At 28.3% G+C, this 22201-nt stretch overlaps 1 long non-coding RNA gene and 1 pseudogene across 1 annotated transcript; one reads left to right on the top strand and one right to left on the bottom strand.

Annotated features, from left to right (window-relative positions):
- Positions 1-709: 709 nt before the first annotated feature.
- Positions 710-1886, bottom strand: LOC132933644 (uncharacterized). Its single transcript, XR_009662916.1, has 3 exons — positions 1697-1886; positions 1144-1323; positions 710-836 (listed from the first exon to the last, which is right to left on the bottom strand). It is a non-coding gene; the product is annotated as an uncharacterized LOC132933644 (long non-coding RNA).
- Positions 1887-16290: 14404 nt separating this feature from the next.
- On the top strand, positions 16291-16969 carry LOC132934097 (uncharacterized; annotated as a pseudogene).
- The last annotated feature ends 5232 nt before the right edge of the window (positions 16970-22201 follow it).

Consider the following 22201-nt stretch of genomic DNA (forward strand, 5'->3'; position numbering starts at 1 on the left):
AAGATAACTTATAATTTTAATGTGATTCCATTAAAATGTCTTATCTCCTATAGTTAGCTCAAAAGAATAAAATTGTTTTAAAAATTGTATGGTGTATAGAAAATGCTAAAAGAACTGTTTTGCCCAATGTATTTGAAAACACCTATAAATTTTAAATTTTTACCTGTCATCCAACTATATTTACGTTCCTTTCAAAAAAGATACTGAAGGCCAAAGAAAAGCACTAAGCATTTATTTTTATTTTAGTTTTAAAACAAGTTATGGATATTTTAAAATATTAACATATAATTATTTATTTATCAATTTATTTTGACAAAAACAGGCATTTCTATATTCAAATATATGTTCAATCACACAATTATAGATATTATACAATGTGTCCCGTGAACTGGTGAGTATAAGAGTTAAAAGCACAGTAAAATAGCTTTAAAATAAAAACCTATTAACAATATTCTTACCCTTAAGTTTCATAATTCGCTCCAATATTGTATGGCTTCATCGAAGTCGGTAGAATTATCTTCATGAAAGTCAACGTCTGAAAAATTGTCAGGATATTTGATCGACTTCCTAGTTGCTTGTATGTGGTACATCGTATATTTCAGTTTGGAAAATATAAGTATAATCCACTGAATGAACTAAAAACGATAAACTATTAAGTAACTTTTGGTTTTGGCAGACAATAATATGTTATATACTTACATAAGTGTATGTGAATTAGGCATTATTAAGTTTCTAAGGCTTTTCTGGTTGAATTAAAATCATCAACTGTAAGGTCTCCATATCCTTTATTCGTCTGTTCATTTTCTTCTCACTCATCGTCGGAAAAACACAATATTCTGAAAATGTCAAGTTATAAAAAATATATAAACACAACAGAAATGCATGAATAATGTTATATGAAATTTACTTCTTAGATAAGATTTACTAGTCGTTCTCAGAGTAATAGCAGTGTTGCTGTAAATTATTAAAATTTATTTTATATTTTTATTTTACTTCTATATCCCAGACAAGTGGTTTGGATTATGTTTCATGACAGCCTCTAACCATAATAACTACTTATAATCACTGATTGTAAAATGATAACGATAACCCATCACCCTGTATACTCTCTCCCATAACGAATCTCCTGACTGAAACACTTACCTGGCCGTCATGCATGTCTTGAGCATTTGTGCAATTTTTTGTCTGCTAACGACCGGTAACGAGTAGCAACATCACGCTCCACCCTCGCAGACATTGTTCGGTTCTGGAGACAACACAGTCGTCTACCACCGCAGCGGCACAGCACAGCACGACCGACACCATAATTCGAAACACAATTTTCTGAAAATGTCAAGTTGTAAAAAACATATAAATACCTAATTCATGAATTATGTTAAATGATTTTACATAGAAGCTATTAGTCATGCTCAGAGTAGTACCAATGTCGCTGTACATTACTAAAATTTAGTTTACTTCTCTAATCAGACAAATGGTTTGGATTTTGAGAGCATTGTTTACAATCAGTAATTGTGAAATAATCCGCAGATACTATGCCAGATAGAAATTGGGATAATCATTTAATTTGAAGATGTTTAGCCATTATTTCCTTCTATTTTCATTGTTTGGAAATTTATAGGTGTGAACAAATTAGCTAATTAGACTGACTGCATATTATTAAGAAATATAATCAGGACAACTAGAAAATAATACTTACAAATTAAAACTAACATAATGTGGCTAGGCGATACTTCGGATGTTTTACTAAAAACAATACACTTATGCATGGCGATTATGTAATAATATTTATGAATAGAACTATTAGAACTCTGCACGACTGTAGTCTGTATTTTTTTGTTCAAATTTCAAATAATTGCAATTCGCGAGTTCTTCAAACGTCGACAAACGAAAAAATAATAATATTATGTTTTTTTTTTATTTGATAACAATTATTACTATCATAGTTCGTGGTACATAGTGATAAGTCACAATGATTATCAATTGGTGGTTACTTCTCGCCGGTCATTGGCGGACATTACATTTTACCAAGGTTACTGCCTGCTCCACGACCCACGATTTAAGAGTTAACACGGGCGTATTATCGTCGCAGTCTTATATAGCAAAATTACGCTCTGTGTAATAGGTTTTTATTTTTTGTGTCTTTGAGCACGATAAGTAGTCGAAATAACTCTTCACTTTTCATCTTTTCCGGAATTATTACGTAAAATCGGTTTCGGTTTTTCGTGTAAGTGGCAGTCAGAGCCGTACTGAGCCATTTTTTTTTATCGTGAGGCAGATTTGAAGCAATGTGCCCCATGGGTTTTGAGATTTACACACTCATAGCTTTTAATATATTTAATACGATTCGGAAAAATCATAGTTAATAATAATTAAATTAAAATACAATAAATTATTATTTACAAATTAATTTTCCTTGCTTTTGTGTCAGCAAATTTGTTAATAACTTCATCATAATCTTCTTTACTAGCGGTTTATGTTTCTATAGAAAGTATGGTCATGCTTGACAATCTCTCCTGAACCATTGTAGATCTTAAGTATGTTTTTATCAATTTAAGTTTACTGAAGCTCCTTTCACATGAAGCTGTTGTGACGGGCATTGAGAGAAAAATCCTTATAGCAATTATTTCAATATTTGGATACGATTCTTTTAGTTTATAATCGTGAATCATTTGTAATAAATCCAAAAACGTTACTGATTCGATACTTGGCAAAATATTGATAAAGCTGCTTGTTTAAAATCTTTAATTTCTTCAACTATTCCCGTAGTATTTATATCTTCATTATATTTTAATCCTCGATCAGCAGCTGCTTTTTGCAAATTGAAAGTACACAAAATTAGTTCACTATTTATAAATAAATGATGTATTGTTCGTACATTACCTGATATGATGTAGATATTAAGCGGGTACCGACCGGGCGAAATGGAAAATAAAGTCATAACTCATAAATATAACATAATAAATACTACCAACACAAATTAGAAAACTATAATAATAATAATAATTCAATAATTGTAATGTAATAAAGGAGAAATGTGTAATCAATGAAGAAATACATTTTATATTGAAAATATAATATAACGTTAACGTATCAGTATTATACAAAAATTAATAATTTTTCTTAAATTAATCAATTAATATTATTGCGCCCCCCAGCACCAGGCACCCAAGGCAAGTACCTCGCTCGCCTCACCCTAGTTCGCCTCTGGTGACAGTACTCTTAGATAAATTGCTGTACCTAGATACTTGCAATTTTCGTTGATTGTTTATAAAAGAATTTAAAACCATAACATTTTCAAGAAATTTTGATTCATGTTGAGCTGTTTATATAGGCATATTTTTCTGAATTGTCGATAAAATTTTTTTTGCTCTGAAGAAAAATTGAGGAAAAACGGGAATTTTTACGCAAAATCTGTTTTCGAGAAAATTGATTTTGGTTTTTGGAGCAACTCAAATACATGACATTTTAACTGAATGTTTATATTAACATTTTCTATACACCATAACATTTTCCAAATATTTTGATTTTTTTTTAGCTGTTTACCAGTGGCGCCGAAGTACAAAATTAAATGTATGGCAAGGATCTCCGACAACCACCCACCCCACCACACATAACCCACTAAGAAAATTTGAAACCCCCTCACAGTCTCACAAACAATTTGCCATCCACTTTTGTTTTATTTTTGATCAGATTTCTCTTCTTTTTTTCAACCAATACGTATGTAATAATATTAAAATAATAATTAATTACCTGCAACGGCTGCAACGATAGTACAAAATACAAAAATATAAACAAAATGCAACCTTTTACATTATATTATAATAGTATACAATACCAATATTGTTATTACTCTCAATGGGCAATATTACTTAATAATTTGTGATCCTATTCCTATAAATTTTCATAATTTTATCCTCCTATAAACCCCCCCCCCCCTATCTAAATGTTTTTATGTATGGCAGCTGCCATACATAAACATGGACTTCGGCGCCACTGCTGTTTACGGACATTTACAGTTTCCATTTTTTTTAGTTTTTTTTTCTATAAATATCAATAAAATTTTATTTGTTGGGTAAAAAAGCGTGACATTTTAATATAAGGCTCCTGATATATCGTTCTAATAGCAGTTGAAGAATATTAAAAATACATCGGCACAATTTTTTTTTATAAGCATTATTTTAAAGTTCAAATTTTGACAAATTTTATCAAATTTAAAATTTAAGAATTATTTTGTTGTTAAAAATTTATAAAATGTTCAACTTTTATGGCTAAATAGGTTAAATATAAAGTAAATTATTCACAATAATATCATCAATAATAATTAGTAAATATGCTGTCTGACCGTTTTCGCTCAGAATCGTTTTTCTTACACAATGATATTATGAACTTACTAAACACCCATTATACAGTGACCCACTTGTAACCTACTGTACAGCAGAGCGACATCCACTTACCCACCTTTTTTTATTTCTATTTCACAATAAATATTATATACAAAATTTAAATGCACAACTCAAGTAAATGCAAAAAACCAATAAAAAATTGATTTATTTAGGTTGTTATCTTGGTTGTTTAATCTGTAATTTCCTCCAAATTTGGGCATAAAATAACATAGAATATATAAAAATACTGATTAATATTTTTTGATTTTTGTTTAGAGACTAACTTACTTACCTATAACCTTGTTTTAAGTTTTAAATCCATAGCTATAAATTTGAAAATTTTATGCATTTTTAACAACAAAATAATTTTTAATCTTAAATTTGATATATGTCAAAATTTGAACTTTAAATGCTTATGTAAGAAAAACTGTGACTATGGATTTTCAATATCTTTCAAATGTTATTGTAACAATACATTAAGATCCTTGTATAACATTTTTTAGAGATTTTTTTACCCAACGAATAAAATTTTATCAACATTTATAAAATAAAAACCTAAAAAAACTGGAAACTGAAACTTTTATTCGAAAATTGAATATATAAATACGACTCCAGAGGTACTACCCTTGACCAAAATAAAATATTTAAGAGCTGTAACTACTGTCATGCATTACTAGTAATCGTGTTTTTAATTTTTTATTAATTAAATTACATTTTTAAATAAATAAAATCTTAAAAAAGTTGTGAAAATTAAAAATAATGAGTGAATTGTCGACAAATACAACCCAAAAGTTTCATAGTTCAAATCATATGGTCATGAAACAAATTCTGTGATCACTGGGGGGCATATTATCATACCATGAATATGCGAACGCATAGAAATCCACGCTCTAATCACAATAAAATTCAAATAAAAGTGGTAAAACTTAAGTTAAAAAGTTTAAAGCCACATATTGATCATAAGATTACGTTTAAAGTTCTGTTATATCCATAGATATAAAAACAAAATGTGCTCATTGTTTTATATGCCTATAGTTATATCTTGTATTATATTCAAATTTATTTGTTCTTACTCACTAAGAATTTCTTATTTAGTATGTACAAAAAAAAACTGTCACATAACAATAAATTACAACACATTAGTCATATATTCATAAATTTTACTTTACAATTTAACTATAAATACGAAGAATATGAAAAGTATGATAACCTAACCTGTGATAGAATATAAATACATTACATTTTTATAATAAAATTAAAAACTAAAGTTTTCTTATAATGATAAATACCTATGTCATTGACAAAAAATTGTATTCACAAATACGATTCAGAGTGCAATTCCAGGTAATTAGTGTTCACTTAGTCTTCTCTCATAGAAGTTTGTTGTTCCTGGTTGAGAAGTAAGTTCAGTGTGTGGGAACGGGTTTGACAACCAGTAAACCTATAATTTACATATTAAATAAAATTTGATAGTTAATATTACTTTGATCAATAAATGTACATACTTTGTATGTATGCATGTATATTTTGCTACTGAACACCTAATTCCACAACAAAATATTTTTAAATAAATAACATAGACCTACTAGTTCACATACCACATATTACTTCATTGCATAATTGTTTTTGCTATTTATTAATAATTAGTTATAATATATACAATCTAAGAAAAGGATAAGTGGATGTGGCTCTGCTGTACAGTAGGTTACAAGTGGATCACTGTAATGGATGGTGTTAAATTTGAATTCAATGATATAATATCATTGTATAAGAAAAACTATTCTGAGCGAAAACGGTCAGTCAGCCTATGATATTACTAAGTATATTTGATATGATATTAAGATGAACAAAGTAATTTATATATGATCAATTTACGTGGAATCTTGTTTTAAATTTTCAACCCTTAGCTATAAAAGTAATTATTAATTTTGATAAAAGTTATCAACATTTGAACGTTAAATGCTTATAAAAAAAATTGTGCCTATATATTTTTAATATTGTTCAACCGCTATGCAAATATGCAATATATCAGGAGCATTGCATTAAATGATTACGCTTTATTACCCAACAAATAAAATTTTATTGATAACTATTGAAAAAAAACTAAAAAAATTGAAAACAAACAATGTCCATAAACAGCTCAAAAAGAGTCGAATTATTATCAACATTTTATGGTGTATAGAAAATAAAAATATAAAAATTCAGTGAAATTTTCAAGTATCTACAGTCATTCGTTTTTTTTACAATAAAATAAGAAAATCGTTACATGAAATCTAGTGAAAATCAAATGTTGTAATAATATGAATTTCAAACGTTCATAAAAATTTAATTTGACTTTCTTGTATACATATTTGTTTGATAAATATCAAAACTTATGAGGAACCTTGTATTACATTTTCAAATCTTAGATTTAAAAAGGAAATTTTTTATAAATTTATAACTGAAAATACGTTTTTTTTTACGAAAAACTGTAACAATGGCTTTTTAATTTTTTTCATCTGCCTTTGAAACAATAACCTAGGAGCCTTCTATAAAATTTTCAAGCTTTTTTACTCAACAGATACAATTTTATTGTTATTTATAGAAAAAAAAAAACTAAAAAAAATGGAAACTGAAAATGTCTGTTAACAGCTCAAAATAAGTCAAAATATTTGGAAAATGTTATGATGTATAGAAAATGCTAATATCAAGATTCAGTCAAAATTGCATATTTGCATGTACCTACTTACAGTCATTTGTTTAAGAGTTGCACTTAAAACGAAAATCGATTTTTTCGAAAACAGATTTTGCGTCCAAATTCCCGTTTTTTCTTAATTTTTCTTTTGTTTTCCATGGCGATTTTGAAAACACCTGGGTAATTTTACTTTTGACATATTTCTTTGTCGGCGCACCGTCAATAATAGCTTAAGAGATGGTACCTAGTATACCTAATATATTTATACTTAAATTATAACGCGATTTCAAGAAACTATATTATCGTAAATAGTATAGGTAGATACAACACACAATGTGTAGTAAGAATTAATGCTAAGCGTGGAATACGAAATTAAAAAGTGTGTACTTAATGGCCTGTATTAACTAGTAACTTTTTTTACAGTTTTTTCTTCATTAATTGAAAAGATATTTGATGTAACATTGGGATATAGATAGAAAAGAATTTTAAATTTACTTATAGATACAATATTTAAAATATTATAAAATAAAAAAAAGGTGGATAAGTGGATGTCGCTCTGCTGTACAGTAGGTTACAAGTGGGTCACTGTAATGGATGGTGTTGAATTTGAATTCAATGATATAATATCATTGTATAAGAAAAACGATTATGAGCAAAAACGGTCAGTCATCCTAAGATGATATTACCAAGTATATTTGATGATATTATTGTGAATAAAGTAATTTATATATAACATATTTACGTGGAGCCTTGTCTTAAATTTTCAATCCTTAGCCATAAAAGATAAACATTTTATACATTTTTAACTACAAAATAATTAATAAATTATAAATTTGATAAATGTTGTCAAAATTTGAACTTTAAATGCTTATAAAAAAAAAATTGTGCCTATGTATTTTTAATATTTTTCAACTGCTATTAGAACGATATATCAGGAGCCTTATATTAAAATTCCACGCTTTTCACCCATCAAATAAAATTTTAATGATATTTATAGAAAAAAAAACTAAAAAAATTGAAAACTGACAATGTCCGTAAACAGCTCAAGAAGTCAAAATATTTGGAAAATGTTATGGTGTATATGAAATGCAATTATAAACATTCAGTCAAAATTTCATGTTCCTACGGTCATTTGTTTTAGAGTTACACCAAAAACCAAAATCGATTTTCTCGAAAACAGATTTTGCGTCCAAATTCCCGTTTTTTCTTAATTTTTCTTTTGTTTTCCATGGCGATTTTGAAAACACCTGGGTAATTTTACTTTTGACCCCCACCCCTCAAAGTACCAACTTAATTCACTTTCCTATCAGAAAAGATACTGTTGAAGAAAATCAAAAGTATTTTTACTGTCCTAAAAGGTAATTGCAAACACAAAAAAAAAAGACCCATCATTGTTGGTGCATTGGGGAGGTCCCAATTCCCAGTATCTAGTTTCCAAAAGAACTCGGAAAAAAAAAAAAGAAATTAAGGAAAAACTGGAATTTTTACGTAAAATTAGATTTTCGACAAAATCAATTATGGTTCTTGAGGTAACTCTAAATCTAAAATAAATTACTTCCGTAACCTAGATACATGAAATTTTAAAACTATTTTGATTCGTGTTGAGGTATTTATTGGCCTATGAAATAGTTGACTATTTTAGAGTTTTCTTAATTTATGTCGATAAAAAATTTTTCGATCCGTCAAATATCTTGAAAATGTAAATACCTACCTACCTACAATACCTTCCTAGTGAGTTTTTGTTAGTGGAAATTAAAAAAAATTCGAGCTTAGTCCACATTAGTTTTTTATAAGCGTCTAAAGTTAGAATTTTGACAAAATTCGTAAAAATCACGAAAATGTGCAAACTATTTTGAATCAGAAATTCATAAAAATGTATATTTTTATTCGAAAAATGAATATATACGATTCCAATTACCAGTTGCTTTACCCTTGACCCTTTTAAAACATTTCAGAAATGTTATATATTACTAGTGTCCAAGCCAACGAATAAAATATTCATAATTATTATATTACCTCGTACCACCACTCCGCCACCGACCGGCTACACACGACATATTAATTTTATTGTCTAATTGAATTATTATATTATTATATTTACCTGCTGTACTAACGCGAAAGCAGCGCAAATTGTTCTTTTTATTATATTATGCGTTGCAGGCGTGAATCGCCTTGTAAGTTGTAAATATCAAATTATATTGTTTCATATATCGTGATCTGGCTCGAACAGCCGGTTATTTTATTATTAGTTTAGATAATATTAAATTAAATTGTTAGCGCCGGCTCTAATGGCCGTTTGCATATTATTATTATTATTATTATTATTATTCATTGTTTTTTTTATATTGTCGGTACAAGAGTGCAGTGTTGTTTATATTCTATATACATATACTATGATTGTGTTGCTGTCCATATTATAATTTTGTTACCAATAATACAACAGGACTTATTTCTCAAAACCGTGTTATTTCTTATTATTATTTTAATTGTAGCACACACACACACACACACACACATACACACACCTATATACACAGATTTACACACCTACCACACTCTAGCACTCACAGGATTTGCTCGGCGACCCTGTCCACTTTCTGTTGAGTGCTATACATAAATACACATCATAGTACAGGTCGGTCGGTGTGTACAGAGTGCGTGGGAAGCATCTGGTGACCGGGCACCACGGACTATTTTTCTACGTACCCGGCCCAATCAACTAGGAATAAATTAATTTCTTATTAATTATATTACATTTTTTTATAGTTATTTCACAATAAACATATTCAAAATTAAAATACCACAACTGAAATTATTGCAAGAAAGGAAGAAAGCAATTAAATATTGATTTATTTAAAATCAGAATGACATGAAAAAAATGTATTCATAGAAATTAGATTTCTTTATCTCATATAGAAAAAAGGTGGGTAAGTTTGGTTAGTGTTGGGTAAGTGGTTTATTTGTTCAAACACTTAACAATATAGCCAATATAGTCATACTGTGTTATTATTTTTATGTTTAGTTAAGAAACAAAATCGATATCTGTGAATCAATCATTTTTCTGAAGCTAGACGTACAAAAATATAACAATATGTATTTTCCCACATGGCGATAAAATTTATTGCATTTCATTCTGTCGAGAATTATCTTTATTACCTATTGGCTATAATATTAGTATGGACAGTCCATTTTATTGATTTCAGTACCCGTCCATTACTAACAGAGTTAACATAGAGTAAACAGTTTACATTACAATTTATAAAAATGGACGTAATTATTTATTACATGTTAAGTGAAAAGGGAAAAATTCTTATAGTCCATAATAATTATAAATGTTATAAGAAACACACCATGACAACAAATACAATTCGCACCCTTGGTACAAGACTGCCACAACTCAAAAAACATAGTTCTGAGAAAATTAAATTGGTTACTTTTAAAGCTTTAGTTTTAATACTTTGCAGTTGTCCATATTACCTGAAGCTTATTATTTTTTATATTAATCTAATTATTTAAATCTCAATCAGACAAAGTAAAATGAGGTTGTGGCAGTTAAGCAATAGGAATTTCGAGTTGTAACGGTATTGTACCGAGGGTGCCATTATTTTTATTATCATAATATGTTTTCGTGTGGGAACTTACGTACGGGTGTAATTTATTTTGTGTGGGGACTTATGTATGTACACCCAGGGATGATTTTTACCTGCCATATCTCGTGTAGGAACTTACATTCGCCCGTATAGTGGAGTGGTATTAAATTTAAACTTATGATATATCATTGTATACGAAAAACGATTCGGAGCGGTGATGGTTTGTCAGCGTGGATATTTTATATATTTTATAAAGTTTCACAATTCAAATCGTTATGGTCATCAAACAAATTCTATGCTCACTCAGCATATCAAACTATAACCCAGAACAAATATGCAAACGCATACAAATTTGCGCTCTAATCGTAATAAAATATAAATAAAAACGTTTGCAAAGTCAGGGATCGGCATGTAAACTTTCTTGATTTTTAATTTTTAGAAATTTATTAACAGATATCACACACAAGCGGTATAACAATTTGAATACAGAAAAATGTCGATTTGAACAGCCCCAAAAAAACCATTTTCATTTTCATTTAGTAAGATAGATCTCCGAAACCAGAGAGCGGATTTCGTTGTTTGGGGTCTTGTTACATTCACATTGGATAGGAGAAGTGAAGTAAGGATTTTCAGAATTTTATCTTTAATAATTAATTCATTAAAGAACAATAATTTTTTTCTTTTTAAATTTAAGATTCCTCATAAGTTAAACAACTTTTCTCAAAAAAAAAATGTCTACAAGAAAGTCAAATTAAATTTTTATGAGCCTTTGAAATTTATATTTTTACAACATTTGATATTCTTTCAACGAGCAACTTGCAAATGTGAGGAGTACAGTTGATCCAATTTTGTATTGTTAGCTTTAATATTACAGTGATATGATATAATATTATAATCAAACTTAAAGAGAAAAATATTTTTTAAAGAACCTTAAAGAGAAGCAGTAATCATTTATTTGTATTTAATTTTTAAAACAAGTTATGGATATTTTAAGATATTAACATATAATTATTTATTTATCAATTTATTTTGACTAAACAGGCTGAGGCCTTTCTATATTCAAATATATGTCCAATCACACAATTATAGATATTATACAATGTGCCCATGAACTGGTGAGTACGAGAGTTGAAAGCACAATAAAATAGCTTTAAAATAAAAACCTATCAACAATATTCTCACACTTAAATATCATTACCTAACCTATGAAACTATTTTTTTTTGTGTCTGTGCACACGATATGTAAGCGAAACAGTTGTTACGTCCCAACCGACGTCGATATATACATCAACGCAGAAATGAAATACGTGATGTACTATGTTTTGATGAATGTTTATTAACCAAGTACAAAATTACAATGTTATAATTTATGGTGTAGAAGAGTGGAGTTACGACTCTATTATAGAATTTAAACTGTGAGTGGTGTTACGGCCTGACTCTGAATGTCCCTAAACCGTCTAATGGTTAGCTCAACCCATACTGTATAACCGAAATTTTATGAAAAATGATTCTGAGCGAAAACGGTCAGTCAGCCTATAATATTAGTATATTACTAAGTATATTTGATATGATATTTAGATGAACAAAGTAATTTATATATGACCAATTTACGTGGAATCTTGTTTTAAAATTTCAATCCTTAGCTATAAAAGTAGGTAATTATTAAATTTGATAAATGTTGTCAACATTTGAACTTTAAATGCTTATAAAAAAAAATTGTGACAATGGATTTTTAATTTTTTTCATCTGTTTTTGAAACAATATAAAAAGTGCATTTTATTAAATATTCAAGCTTTTTTAACAAACAAATACAATTTAATTGATATTTATAGGAAAAAAACTAAAAAAAATTGAAACTGAAAATTTCTGTTAACAGCTCAAAATAAGTCAAAATATTTGGAGAATGTTATGATGTATAGAAAATGCTTATATAAACATTCAGTCAAAATTGCATGTACTTACGGTCATTTGTTTAAGAGTTGCAACTAAAACCAAAATCTTTGCGTAATTTTATTTTTCATGGCGCTTTTGAAAACAACTTACTAGGACATTTTACTTTTGACCCTCCCAAAGTATCAACTAGATTCACTTTCCTATCAAAAAAGACACTGTTGAAGAATATCTAAGTATTTTTACTGTCCTAAAAGGTAATGACCGACACAAAAAAAAAACAAACATCATTGTAAAATCAATACATTCATCGCTCCTCTCAGAATCTAAATCTTCTATAAAAGTCCTTGATGTCTATATATCTATATGACTAAACATTTTAAAATTAACAACGAAATAGCTTGGATCATATAAAATAAAAATTTATAAAAGCCGAAAATAGGTACCGCACACTTCTAAATTTGCTACTGCACACAATTTTAGGCCCTGGGCTGAGCTCGGTCATGAACTCATGAGACATATTTCGGGTCTCGTATTTGGTATGCTGGGCCACTCGCATCCTTTTGTTGGCTTTACAGGAAATATACGTATGACGAAACCTTCTATACTTCAATTTAGTTTAGGTTTTTCTTATTTTATGTCGATAAATAATTTTTGGATCCGTCAAATAACTTGAAAATGTAAATACTTACCTACCTACAATACCTTCCTAGTTAGTTTTTGTTAGTGGAAATTAAAAAAAAGTTGAGCTTAGTCCACAATAGTTTTTTATGAGCGTCTGAAGTTAGGTTAGGTTAGGTTTTTTTCACAATAACAAATAAAATTTTATTGACATTCATAGAAAAAAACATAAAAAAGTTAAAAAAAATTGAGTATATCCGAATTGTAAATTCACCACAGAACATAACATAAAATTAAAACAAATATTATCGGGCATTTTTTGATATTTTTCAGCTTTACAGCTTTGTAATGAACAATCGATTAGAGATAAAGTTCTGAAAATCTTCACTGCAATTCTCCTATCCAATTAGAATCTAAAAAGACCCCAAACAACGAAATCTGTTCTCCAATTTCAGAATTCTACCTATATAATCCCTTTTTAATGAGTTAGCAACCAACATTCTAGCTATTCTCCTCTCATTAATATTTTATATTATAGCTAGATAAATTACCCACCTACTTATCATTACTGAGTAACATATTTATTATTTTCCTGTTTAACACAGATTCTTGACGTTTTAAAAATTCAGACTTTTTTCATTTCAATTACAATACTCATTTGATTAAAAATCAAGAAAGTGAAATGTTGGTAAGGGGTGTCGCTGCATCGTAGGTTTCAAGTGGGTCTTTAGCTGTATAATGGATTGTCTAAAATTTGAATTCAATATCATTTTTTGGTTAGAGAATAATCTACTTACCTGGAACCTTGTTGACATCATTTTAATTTTAAATATAATAAATGTTGTCAAAATCGAAATTTTAATGCTTATGAAAAAAAATTGTAAATGTGTATTATTAATATTTTTCAACTGATATTTAACCAATATATCAGGAGCCTTATTTTAAATTTTTACGCTTTTTGACCCAACCAATAAAATTTTATATATATTTATAGAAAAAAAAACTAATTAATTAAAATTTTAAATTGTCCATTAAAACCCCAAAACAATTCAAAATATTTTGAAATATAGGAATTGATAAAATAAACATATGGCATAAATCTCAAGTGTCTATGGTTATTCGTTTTTGAATTATAACAAAATAAGAAAATCGGTACATGAGAAATCGAGTGAATATATCCAATGTTGTAAAAATTTGAATTTCAAACGCTAATAAAAAAATAATTTGACATTCTTATAAATATTTTTATTTTAATAAATCTAGATAACCTTATAAAAAATCTTGTATTACATTTGAAAATCTTAGATTTAAAAATAAAAATTTTTCGAAATTTCATATTCAAAATAATTTGCACATTTTCTTGATTTTTACACTTTTAGTCAAAATTTGAACTTTAAATGCTTATAAAAGAAAAATTGTGACTTTGGATTTTTAATATCTTTCAAATGTCATTGTAACAATACATTAAGATCCTTGTAATAAATTTTTTATTCGACAAATAAAATTTTATCGACATTCATAAAAAAAAACCCAAAAAAAGCTGGAAACTAAGTTATTTTTTATTCGAAAATATATACGATTCTAATTTCCAGTTTTTCTACACTCAACCCAAATGAAATTTTTGAGAGCTGTAACTACTGTCATGGATTACTAGGAATGGTGTTTTTAATTTTTCATTAATTAAATTACGTTTTTTTTTTTTATTACTATTTCGCAATAAGCATATTCAAAATGAAAGTGCCACAACTGAAATAATTGCAGAACACCAATAAAAAATTGATTTATTTAGAATAAGAATAACATGAAACAAATGTATGTATAAAAATTACGTCGACGGCTATGTTGTGTATTGTCCAATGACGAATATTATTTCGTATTGACTTCTGGAATATATTGATATTGATGACATATTGTTTAGTAATATAGTATTTAGATTATAGACTAGTCATTATAGTATTAAATTTTTCAACATGCCCGGGCATCGTTGTATTGTTCCGGCGTGTACTTCGGGATATGACTCTTGCACTCAAAAACGCCACTTTTTTACTGTCCCTAAAGATACAATCAGACTTGCTCAATGGACAAAAGCTATACCCAGGAAGAAATTTGTAATCAAACCGAAACAATTGGTTTGTGAACTACACTTCAGAGAATCAGACATAATACGTAAAAAAATTATGACGGATAAAAACGGGAAAGTACTTGCAGAGGTTTGTAAATTTGTAATTAAAAATGATCTTATACTTATTTATTAATTTAACTCTATAACTAAATACTAATGAGTATAAAAAAAGGATTCAACTTTTGTGATTGATTTAGATCTTTAAATATTCTTATAACCAATCAATTACCTATTGCTTAATATAGTATTAAAAATAACCTAGGATTTTTAATGCATATTATTTATTGCTTATGGAAATAAATTGTATTTTTAAATTTAACTATTATAAGAGTTGTATTTATTTTTATTTTATTTTAACCTCTAGGTACCTATTTTAATTTAAAATAAATATTTTATTATTGCAATTTTAATTTGTGGTAGGCTTTGTATCAAATACCTAGATTACAAGAAGGAGCAGTACCTTCTATATTTCCAAACTTTATTTTAATTTCTACTCAAGTACTTATAGAAGTGGGAAGTTAACTGATAGTTAAAATCTTGAATTTTTTTTCTGTATTTAAACCTATTAAAGCTTGCTTACTGCTTGTAACCACTATTTACTTTTGGATTGTGAGTATTGAATTTACAATGTGTGTTTTTAAAATTTTTAACATTCAGGTCTTACAGTTTACTCTGAAATGGTTGGATGATTGGGAACAACGAGTTGTTGATAAACTCATAAAGCCTGTACACTTTCTAACAAGCAACACAGCTGGAGGATTGAGAATAACTCTGACTTCTTCAATTCAAATTTGCTGTTATTTAAAGGAGAAGTATAATATGAATTATGTTCTCACTGGCAAAATATACCAAGATTCAGCAGAAGTAAGAATCCCGCTCAGAGAATACCGCTCAGAATCTAAAATATTTAATTGTTACAATTTATATTTTTAGAGATTCTTTGGTACAGTTCGCCAGGCAGGTGGTGCTAACGATCATCCAGCTAAACCAACATTTTTGAAACTGTATAAAATGTTATCAGTGTATAGTGTATTAAAACCTCCAAAAACTGGAAACTGTATTGTTGAGAACAACGAACCTTCCCAAAGTTTAATTAGCTTGGATAGTATCAAAAACATATATAAGAATCCAGAAAAAAATCAGTGTTGGAAACCATTCCTGTAAAATTAGATTTTGCCATTGAACAAGATGACTGGACTATAGATGATGTAGTTGAAAATAGTGATCATGATAGTTTTTTGGCACCAGTAGTTGACTGTGTAATTTATTAGGTAACTGGATATTTATGCAAGCAAGTTTTACGCTACAGTAAATGTGCAGTTTGTCGTTCAGCAATAATACAGTCTAATGTTTCATTTGAACCAGTTGCTCGTCTTACAAACATGAAATCTAGAAGATTTTTATTACACCCAAACTAATATTTTTTTAATTTTATTTGTAAAATAGAAAATTAATTTTGTAAATATTGTATGATGGCTGATGTGTGTGAATTTATCTTAGCAGATTTTTTGGAGAATAATACTTTATATTTCCCTTGCTTTGAACACAGCAAACAAATAATTGCATTTAGTATTAGATATTATATTAATATGAGGATGAGGCAGTTTTCTTACAAGCACAACTCGGATGTAAAGAATTAAAGAAAGATAATATGACTAAAAGAAAAGTAGCAAAATTTACAAAAACTTAGCAATGTACCATGTTATGATTTTGATGTCGTGTTTATTTTTTTTTTTTTTATTAATATGTTTATTATAATTAATTTGATCAAAAAAGTTAATTTTTTATTATTTGTTTTAATATTTTTCTTTTTAATCTCAAGGCTCTAACAAAATTAATACATTATTGTATACAAACCTAATAGTAATAACTAGGGTTCGGATTTGAAGGCAAATGCCTTTCTTTTATTAATCATAATAGAAAAATAATTTTTATACAAAAATGTGTTTCATTTAATTTATTAAACGATGGAACCTTTTTTTTTTGCCTTTTTTTGCCTTTTTACTTATAAATGCCTTTTTGCCTTTTTTTTACCTTTTGTACTTATAAATGCCTATTTTGTGTTTAATTTTTCAGTTGATTTATAATTTTATACACAGCTTGCTTATATCGCTACAAATGGGTTTTATTATTCGCAATATTTATCGATATCGTCTTATCGAGTATTTGGTATTTACTGAAGACAGCCTATCAAAGTACATGGTAGTCAATTTTTTTTTTAATACCAACTAGTTTATTTTGCATGCAGTTTTAATTTTTAATTTGTATTTTTCTCAAAATGTGTGCAATTGAAAGTGTTTAAAAAATGTTACATCAAATATCTTTTCAATTAATGAAGAAAAAACTGTAAAAAAAGTTACTAGTTAATACAGGCCATTAAGTACACACTTTTTAATTTCGTATTCCACGCTTAGCATTAATTCTTACTACACATTGTGTGTTGTATCTACCTATACTATTTACGATAATATAGTTTCTTGAAATCGCGTTATAATTTAAGTATAAATATATTAGGTATACTAGGTACCATCTCTTAAGCTATTATTGACGGTGCGCCGACAAAGAAATATGTAATACTTCGATTTATATATTATATAAAGTGCGTAAAAATGATTGGCTGCAACTTGTTAAAATAATAATATTAATTTAATATCGTCGATAAAGCGTACGGAAATATTATTAAATTCCTTACAAACAGTACGTCTCGAGAACATATCGTGTGCGTAGGTACGTAGAATTTGTGACTCTAACCTATGTATAGTATTAAAATTATCAATTATTAACATGTATGGTAACGGCTCAACTATTCCCAAACGAGTGATAGATTTGTGCGCAAACCAGTACCGCCCAAATGATTAATTATCTTATAATTTATAATTAATATATAAAATATTGACACATTTGTTTAACCTATCTCATTCTCCAAAAACTCGTTATAGTTTTTAAATGATAGAAAATGTACTTATACAAAAAAAAAAATTTTATGTTTCAGATTTACATCTAAAAATCAAAAGTTTAAATTCATACTGTATAGTAAATAATACGATACTATCAAAAATCAGTAAATAAGTATTGTAGAAAAACACCATAAACGAAAATATGGCAATTTTGATAAAAGTTTATGTGAACTATATCTCGAATATACAATAATGAAATATTAAATATTGTCATTTGTAATGTATAGTGTATGTGTATAATAATAATTATATTAATGATAATAATAATATAGAAAAAAAGGGGGTAATTGGATGTCGCTCTGCTGTACAGTAGGTTACAAGTGGCTTAATGTATAATGGATTGTATTAAACTTAAATTCAATGCAATTATAATATCATTGTATAACAAAAACGATTCTGAGCGGAGACGGTTTGTCAGCATAGATTTCTATAATGTTATTATTTAATTAATAAATTATTTTTTGTTCGTTGCTGGTTGCTATGGGGATAAACAAAGCGTTAGAAATGAAAATCGCATTTATAGCGGGTTTTTCGTAATTAGTCGGTAGTTTTTCCTGTGGCAATAAATAATTATTGAGAAAATCAAAAAATGACCTCTCTAAAGTACCATCTTGATCTAATTTGCTAAAAGATAAGTTGAAACTATATGTACTATGTGTTGAAATCGAAGCATTCCTTCTGACAGGAATTTTGTATACAGGATAAAAAAAACATAATACATATATTATTAATAATTTGATAATTTATTGCGCACAAACCATAATTTTTGAAATTGGTTATACACATTGAAGTTGTGAAAACTGCTGTAAACATTGGTTTCTGGTGGCATAGCTATGTTTTGAACAATTGAACGACTCTGTATGTCACGAATGGTCTGAATGTACAATTCATTTCTTGATTATGAATAATACGTAAAATATTCTCTTACGATAAAATATGTAATCCAATGAAAAACGTTCATGTAAAAAAAAAAAAAACAAAAGGTAAGCGTCAAATAACATATTGAGGTACACCTTTTACCTATCTACCAAAACGCATTCATGCCACCCACAACCCCTGCAGGGGCCTCAGTTCGTAAACACAGGTGGTTTACGCGCGTTGTGCGTGGGTTTCGGCGTGTCTGTTATTTTTTCGTACAATATCTGAATACACAAATTCAGTGAAACATTATAATTTACGTTTAAATATTACAACAATATTCTTTATAGGTAATCAATGATTACTAATCATGGAAAAATCGATGTTTTTTTTTTGGCCGTCTGTTTGTCGGTTCAGTTGGCGCACGATTACTGCTGTAGTGACTGCTGCAAGTACGTGATCGCAGAGTTGGTGCATCATTGGGACTGTGGTACGGTTACCGATTTTTGATCAAACCATTGGACATACAAAGGGTAAACAAATATAGAATGATAATATTACACTGCGTACAGACATTTTCTATAGCATAATATAATACAAGTAGTGGGTATATATAAGTATATAACTGCAACCAGCATAGGCGGAACACTGGGCCACTTTTCCCGATCAATTCAGACATGTAGTCTTATAAATGGTACGGATGAAAATTCAAGTAATAATTATATAAGTATATCGTAATATAATATATAATATTCTATGTTGACAATAAATTATGATTATTTAATGGAATACAGTCAAGCGTAAGAATAACATATTTTATTATTAATAAACTATAATTTATACAATCCTGAGACAATAGTGAAACTGAAATAATACTACAATGTTTATAGTTTTATGTTTTATTTCAATATTTAAAATACTTAACCACAACCGTGTGTTGTAACAGCATAGTATACCTTATAATTTTTTATAAGGCCGGATATTTTTTCCATTTTAGACAGGTTTCCATTTAATACAGGTTGTAAAAAAAAAATTTTCCCCATAGATCTTTATCAAATGTAATTTATTATTTATTATTAATTTATTTATTTCATTATTTATTTATTTATTTCAAACGATTTTCTGGAGTTGAGTTTCTCTAATATGTTTTTAACCTTCGCAGTGTTGAATAAGGTTACCCGTTTACTGACTAGAAATATGAAAGTATCCATATCACACAGATATAATATAGATAAGAAACAGATTATTATCTATATCTGACATCTGTGTCATATTGTGCATAATATATTCTTTATTCAGGTAACGACAGGTTTTTAATTATTAGTATCTAGGTATGATTCCCAGTATTATCTCCCGTGGTAAAGTTTTGGCCATGAGCGAAAGGATAAGCTTACAAAATAAAAATATGAATTTAAAATTTAAGACTAGCAGCAACTTTGATAGACCATGAAAATATTTTTTAGATTTTCTTAAAATCAGCCCATTCAGCCTCCTCAGCCTCCCCTAAATACGACCCTGTATAGACGTATAGTAGTACCAGTAGTCCAGTAGGGAGGTACCTACTGACTACTCTATATATTATTATGGGGCGTGATTAGACTGGGCCGTAGTTCCACCTATGGCAACCTGCAATGTCGTAACCTCAACATTTGAGCCCGCGAGTGATATTTTTAACGTCCCACCTCCATCTGGACAAGTATCCGAGATATCTCAAGTGGGTTCCTCCGCTTGCTGAAATTATTTCATACATTGTTTAAATATTATTACATACACTGTTTATTACTTGTTTTTCTTGAAAACCAAACGAGGTGATAGAAATATAGGTATCATAGCTATGTAATACGTATTATTTTGTGCAAAACCGTCAAAAAAGTAATGGAATTTAACTAATTCAAGTGTCCCAACCTTTTTAATGCCATATAAAAAACATGCAAAAATACTTAGGGTTTTTCGTTACAATTTTGTATAATATATTTATGTAGTGTGTCAGTGTCTAATCATAAATTTCATACACTCGTCGACCGCCGCCGTACCTACTTACACCGCGCATGAACATTGCGTTAGTAAAACTCATACGTGCTACAACACAATTATAATTGTAGACACAATATGTTAAGAACATATTTTAAGAAAATGAAAATGTATGATTTAAATCTTAAAAAAAAAAATGTAATATAAAATATATAATTAAAAGAAAAAAAAGTGTCGTAGGTTTTTAAAAGTAATCCGACCGCGGTTCTTCCAAAATTTTCTTCGTTTTCATCAAGATTTAAAACATTCAAATTATTCCCGTCAAATACTTCTCAAAATAAATATACATTGTCCGGATGTAGCTTAAAATATTCAGGAGTGGATGATGTCGTGGAATGCTTTTGTTGTGGACTTATACTTCATAATTGGGAAAAGCTGGACGATCCATGGATTGAACATTGCAGATTCAGTCCAAGATGTTTATATGTATTATTAATGAAGGGTAATTAGTATGTTCAAAACATATTGAGTAAATATTGTAAAACCAAAGAAAATTCTGGATGAACCGCGGTCGGATTACTTCGTATACGATAAACTAATAATTGAAAATTATTTGAGATTTTTGAAAATTCATTTTTGAAAAAAATAATAACTTATAAAACAATTTAATGAAACTTTGAGAAAATAAAGTAAATTAAGACACAACTTTGACTAAACGATGGATCATTACTAACTGAATATAAAAAAATGATTAACTTATAACTTAAAAGTATATAAATTAAAAAAAAATACGGACATTCATTAATTAGATAAATTACAGTGAATCCAACATAAATGAAAAAAAAATGTGAACGTAGTAATTATTATTTCAGTTTTTATAATAAGGTTTCTTGGACAAAAAATGTGAAATCTCCCTGTACAATGCTATACGGTAAATATTTTTTGTGTGAGGGGCAAACAGGTGGACAGCGAGTGTGATATCTCCCCGTGATTTTTGTTACGGTAAAATCATTGTGTTCAGGGAGGACATCCGCACTTGAACGTTGTGAAATTACCGCGGTGAAAAAAAAAGACTGTGAACATACAATTAATGTATACTACTTGTCTATTCTGTAAATTCAGCGAGTGTGACGTAA

Source organism: Metopolophium dirhodum, chromosome 1 (genome assembly GCF_019925205.1).
Source record: "Metopolophium dirhodum isolate CAU chromosome 1, ASM1992520v1, whole genome shotgun sequence".
NCBI classification, from domain to species: Eukaryota; Metazoa; Arthropoda; class Insecta; order Hemiptera; family Aphididae; genus Metopolophium; species Metopolophium dirhodum.